This window comes from Equus caballus, chromosome 2, assembly GCF_041296265.1.
Source record: "Equus caballus isolate H_3958 breed thoroughbred chromosome 2, TB-T2T, whole genome shotgun sequence".
Classification (NCBI taxonomy): domain Eukaryota; kingdom Metazoa; phylum Chordata; class Mammalia; order Perissodactyla; family Equidae; genus Equus; species Equus caballus.
The window spans coordinates 15,959,064-15,965,166 of record NC_091685.1 but is presented as its reverse complement, the minus strand read 5'-3'; the positions used below and the strand labels follow the sequence as shown (position 1 = coordinate 15,965,166).

General features: G+C 44.0%; 1 protein-coding gene across 2 annotated transcripts in view; it reads left to right on the top strand.

Moving 5' to 3' along the window:
- Positions 1-6,103, top strand: part of RIMKLA (ribosomal modification protein rimK like family member A) — a 29,003-nt gene that overhangs the window by 183 nt on the left and 22,717 nt on the right. The gene's annotated exons all lie outside the window — the stretch shown is intronic.

Genomic DNA, 6,103 nt, shown 5'->3' with positions numbered 1-6,103 from the left:
GGGAGGGCGGGGAGGCGCTCCGGGGTCCCCAAGAGCCGGCCGGGTGGGCGCGCGCACCTGGGCCTCCCCAGCCAAGTCCTCTTCGGCCCCCAAAGCAGCCACTCTCCCCGCGAGACCTGCTTAGGTTGGAGAACGCCTCTAACCTTGAGAGCCTCCTTTGATCTGCCCTGGGGCCAAGATTTGAGGACGGGGTTTAATTTACTTAGGGGACTTTGTTTTGGGAGGAACTCCAATTCATCTGAAGCCGCCTGGAGGTCCGAGAAAAATCAATTTGCTAAGCCCAAATTTGCAAATTCTGCTTGCATCGATACCCTGTCCGTTTACACTGCGGAAACCCACACTAAATTTTCAAAATTGCCATTTAGATGAATGTTTTTAAAAGTTTTTCCAGGAGTATGTGAGCATCAGTAACGCAGTACATAGAATATTATTTCCCAAACTAGGAACCTGCTTATGGGGAGAAACCTAAGAAAACTTGGAGTCACCTCTTGAGTGTAAAGTGGGAGAGTAGCGACCTTTGCTGGGTTTTCTGACCCTCTTCCACCTCCCTGAAAGTGTTGAATTCTGATTCCAGAAAAGCCACGATTTCAGGTGCAGACCATTCTGGCCTCACTGCTTTCACCACTGCTGTGTCCAAGAGACTTTCTTGGGTAAGACATGGTTATCGTCTATGATCCTGACGTCAAAGGTTAAATATGTTGCTAGATGTTCTCAATTATCCTTTATACTAGTAGTCTCTGATTTAGGGATCTGCAGTTTAGGAGCCTCCCCTGGCTTGCTGTTTGAGTCCAGGCTCCACTGGAGGTATCCAGCCACTTCAGGGGGATCTAGGACTTGGGGGTCGTTGAGCCCAGATGAGGGTGCTTCTTGGGATACCCTTTCGTATTATTTCACCCATGCCTGGTTAAATAAGCTCATAATTTGTTAGTTTCCTTTGGCAGGGGGAAAGGGATTCCAAATTCTGAACAGGCTACTCACTCATGAGATTTTGAATTATCTCCTGTTTCTAAGTGGAATCTGCTATCGATGTTTCATCCGTAAATTTATCTACACCCTTCATAAGTAATAGCAGATTGTATAGCCTGTTGGTGAAATATACTACAAATATTAGTGTCTTACATTTAGTCTAAAACAGTGTCTGTCAGCCGTGAAGGGTACCCTGTCTCTCTCCTTGACTTGCTAAAACTCTCACTGTAAGTTACCGTAGAGCTAGATTCCTGAACAGGGAATCTGCAGACCTGGATGCTCATTCTAGCTGCGCTACTAACAAGTATCTTGGCTTTGCCCTGGGCACGTCACTCTACATCTTTGAATCTCAGGTTTCCAGTAGATAAAACTAAGGACTTCGTCCAGCTCTAAAATTCTGTGCGTCAGTGCCGTACTTAAATGGGATAATCTGTTCTATTTTGCTGGTCTAGATCTAGTGCGTCCATCTTCCACCCCCAGAGTCGGTTTCCTCTTCATTTTATTCATTTATTTTACAGCTTGTAAAGATGCCTGTTTTGAGATACAGTAACCAACATTCCACATCGTGTCCCTGCTGTAGATCCATCACGCATTCTGTGAAAGAGTAGGGAAGTGCTCTCTCTTATGTATCTAAAACCCCATTTTAAAGAATCAGTCCTAGAAAAAAAGAAAATCAAATCCTGGTGCTGCAGGAAACATTTAAACCCCTTTGTTTAGTGTCTTAACATTTTACTGGAATTCGTGTGTGAATGTATCTCAATCTATTCACAAACCAGGAGTTACTTTTTTTTAAACTACAAGAAAATCTACATAGTTATTTTTGTCTGGTCAATGGAGAAACTGCAGACAGGTATTTTTTTGATGCCATTTTAATTATTTGCTAATTCAGAGATAGCCACACACAAACCACAACACATCAAACAGACCTATTAGGTCACTATTTCTGCAGTCCAAAGCAGGCAAAAGATTTATCTGTTGTGGGAGTGGATTAATTAAAGCACAATGAAGTGAGTTCTGTGAGAAAAGGGAGCTCATTTGCTTTTTTTGGTGCTGAATAGTACCTAGAATAGTGCCTTGCACATAGTAGGCACTCAGTAAATATTTTTGGATGAATAAAGATGTGCACTCGATTCCCCAGTTTCTTCTATAGTCAAACTGTAGAAAACCCTTGGCAATTTGCTGAGCCAAAGTATTTCTCTGAAAAAAACTCTAGAATTTCTTGGCTTTGAAATACAGAAATAGATAATTACAATGATATCGATGCTATTTCCCATTTGAGAATTATTGAATGTGAGAACTGGAAAGGACCTTGAGGTCATCCATTCTAACCCCTTCATTTTACAAATGAACCTGATGCTTAAAGAGGTAAAGTGACTTACTCAATGCCATTCAGGTAGTTAGCAGCAAACCCACAGGTAAAAACCTAATCTCTGGGCCAGCCAGTGGTGTAGTGGTTAAGTTTGCGCACTCCACTTTGGAGGCCCAGGGTTTGCCAGTTTGGATCCTGGGCATCGACCTACACACCGCTCATCAAGCCATGCTGTGGTGGCGTCCCACATAGTAGAGCTAGAAGTACATACAACTAGGGTATACAACTATGTACTGGGGCTTTGGGGAGAAAAAACCCAAAAACCCTGGTCTCCTAAGTCCCAGCTCAGTGATATGGAATAAGTATGCTTTAGGACACCTGCAACGCATAGGTCCCTTCTCAGTAGATGTGGAATTGAACTGAATTAAATCAAATTGAGGATAGACAGAGACTTTGCAATTAATTTTACAGTTTAGGAAGTTAAGGTACCACAGTTACAAAGGCTTCATACCTTCATTCCTTTCCATTCCTTCCTGAGATTAGTGTAGGAGTTGATGGAGTCACTTTGGGATGGGGATCGACAGTGCCTCGGAAAGTTGCTCAGATTTATTCCTGTGTGTCCCTCTCTGGAGCCCAAATCCAGAGATAAGAATTTCAGGTTATACCTGGAAATAGGATTCAGATAAGAGATGAAAAGTTTTGGATTTGCAGATTACCGTTATTTTAAATAAGACAATACATGTAAGCTGAAAATGCTGTGCAAATACAAGGTTTTGTGGTTATTACTTTTAACCCAGTGACCTACCCTAACCAGCGTAGATTTGAGTCGGGGACTACTAGGAAGAGTGGAATGACCTTCAGGTGACTGAAGCACTTCTGGAGGAAACACCTTCCCGTCGCTTTCTGCTGAGTATAGCATTATGAGAATCATATCCATCTCCATCTCCTTTCTAGAAACCTCAAGTTCTTCATTCACTTAACAAATATTTATTAATTACTTTCAACCGTGGAGATAAGGTGGTGGTGCATTTGGTGGCACCAAAATGCCATAATAATAGTCATAGCAAAATATCTATAGTGTTTATTGTGTGCCGGGCATAGGTCTAGGTTCTTTTTACATTTAACTCGTAAACCTCAGTAAGGGTGTCTGGGCACATAGTACCAGGTGGGAGTTAGGACCAATACTCAGACTCTGGTCTCAGCCCTTTCTGATTCCTCTCTTCCACTCCACCCCATGCGTCAGCCTACACCGACCGCTGTGCCCCTTGCACTGAAATTCCCTCTGCCTGAGATGCCCATCTGGTCCAGCTCCCTCCCACATGGTAACTTTTATTCATCCTTCCAAGCCGGCTCAAGTCACTCAGCTCTGTGAAGTCTTCCTTGAACCCCTACCCTGCCCCAAGCCGTCTGTCTCTTCCATCAGCTGCCAATAACATTGCACATACCTTTTGAAATAGCATTCATCATATTTCATGGTGATTTATCTATTTACAAGGTTTATCTCCCCTCTCTCCCTAAATGACATGAGATTCCTCAAGTGTGTCTTCCATAAATGGCACACAGTATGCCTTCCCTTAATGTTTGTTAGTTGACTGAGTGAAGTGCCTTAAAGGCTAATTTGGAGTGTATGAGATTTTTCCTATAATTAGCTTCTGTGTTTGAGAACTCAAGATTGGATGTGTAAATGTTTTTGTGAGAAGCTGTTAGAGGAGGACAGAGTCACTAGTGCGAGTTAAGATCTTTGGCCACCCACTGGTCTCTACAATTGACTGTTGGAAACTCAGGGACAGATACCAAGACAGAACAAATAAATCTGACCTGGAAATGAGGGTTCGTTACAGTTTGTCTCAGGAGCAGAGTGATTCAGCATTCCTTTCCTTCCTTTCAGAGCTGAAACCTTGGTGGCCACACGGCAATTTCTAGGTCAGGTTCTCTAAAGTGTTCTGGGATACTGTTACTTGGGTCTTTGTAGTAGTCAGGTGAGTGAGATTTAAATGTTTGGGTGGGGGAGGTCCGAAGTAAATTTGTGTGAGGAAGTGGTCTTATCACAGCCTTCCCAAAGACAATAGAGGCCTCGTGGAGAAGGCGTGGCCTCCCGTTACCGTGCAAGGAGACGCGGCGGGAAAGAGTGCCACGCTAAGTCTTTGTGCACAGGGGCTGATCTTTAACCTCAGTCAGTCCCTGCTAAAGGCCTGTGTCTGCCACCTTGTCATCCGCAGGGCCGACCTCAAGGACTGAGGATGGGTTGGATGTTTAGTTTCTGTTTCTAACAGAAGTTTTTACGGACTCCTGTACCATGAAGGAAAGAGTTCTAGAAGCAGTAGACTGGAATCCCTAGTGAATCTTAAAGCCCTACTCATTGATTTCTGTGCCACCTGTTGCTGCTTCCATAGCCCTTCCTCCAAATTTGTTAGGCTTGCCTGGTGGAAGGGGGTACAGCCATTCTCAGAGGGGTCCATGTCACCCCCATCCATCCACACCTCCTTGTCACTCTCCTTACTAGCAGGGAGTCCACTGGCATCCAGGCCCGTCAGTGCCAGCCTTCCCTCGCTCCAGCCCCTTGCCTGGCCGCGTTACCCACTTCCCTGAGAGACTTCACCTTGTTAGGGGTTTGTATTGTTTTAATGCAGACCTGTAACATGATCCGAAATTCTCAGTCTATTTGATCCTTCACTATTAAAAAGTAACTCAAGATTCTACTATGAGAAAGTGATAAATTTAAGTTACTTTGCATTGAGGAACTAACAGCATTAATGGTTCTTCATTCTTGAAACTATTATTAATACTTTAATATCTTTTATGTGTCTTAATCTTCACAATAATCCTGCTTGTTCATTTCTCTCACTCAACAAATATTAATTGAGTGCCCACTCTGTGCCAGGCACTGTGCTAGGGACCGGAGATACAATGGAGAGTAAGAACAGGCTCCTCTCTCACTATTATGATTTCATTCATTCATTCATTCGTTTGATCAACAGATATCTGTTGACTGCCTACTATGTGTAAGATATTGCTCTAGACACCAGAACAAAACAGGCAGAAATCCCTGCCTCTTGAGGTTACATTCTAGGTGGGGGAGGCAGAATACAAACAAGATGAGTAAAATATGTAGTATGTTAGTGAAAAGGGCTAAGGAGAAAAAAAGCAGGGAAGGGGGCTAGCATGTTTCTGGAGGTGGGGCAGGGGATTGCAATTTTAAATAGGTTGGCTGGGGTGGTCCTCACCCAGAAGGTGATGTTCAAGTAAAGACTTGAGGGAGGTGAGGAAGCAAGCCATTTGTAGAGTAGAGTAGTTTAGGCAAGAGGGAAGAGCAAGGGGACCAGTGTGGCCAGAGTAGAGTGAGCAAACGGGTGAGCATTAGGAGAGGAAGTCAGAGAGGTAGGGGCAGGGAGAGAGGAGATTTGTAGGGCCTTGCAGGTCACAGAAAGACTTTGACTTTTACTCTGGATGAGCTGGGAATCCAGTGAAGGGTTTTGAGCAGAGGAGTGACGTGACCCGCCTTATGTTCACAGGGTCATTGTGACTAGTGTTGAGAGTAGACTGATGGCAGCAAGGGCAGAGGCGGGGGAATCAGTTAGGAGGTTATTGCTACAATTCAGGTGAGAGGTGATGATTGTTGGACTAGAATGATGTCAAGGGAGGAGGGGGAAAGTGATGGAATTTTGGATATATTTTGAAGACAAAGTTGTCAGGGTTTGCCTAGTGGATCAGAAGTTGGATGTGCAGGAAAGACTAGTCAAGGAGGAGCGACCCAAAGAATAAAGTTTGCCATTTACTCATATGGAGAAGATGTGAGAGGAGTTGGTGAGGATCAGGACTCAGTCTGAT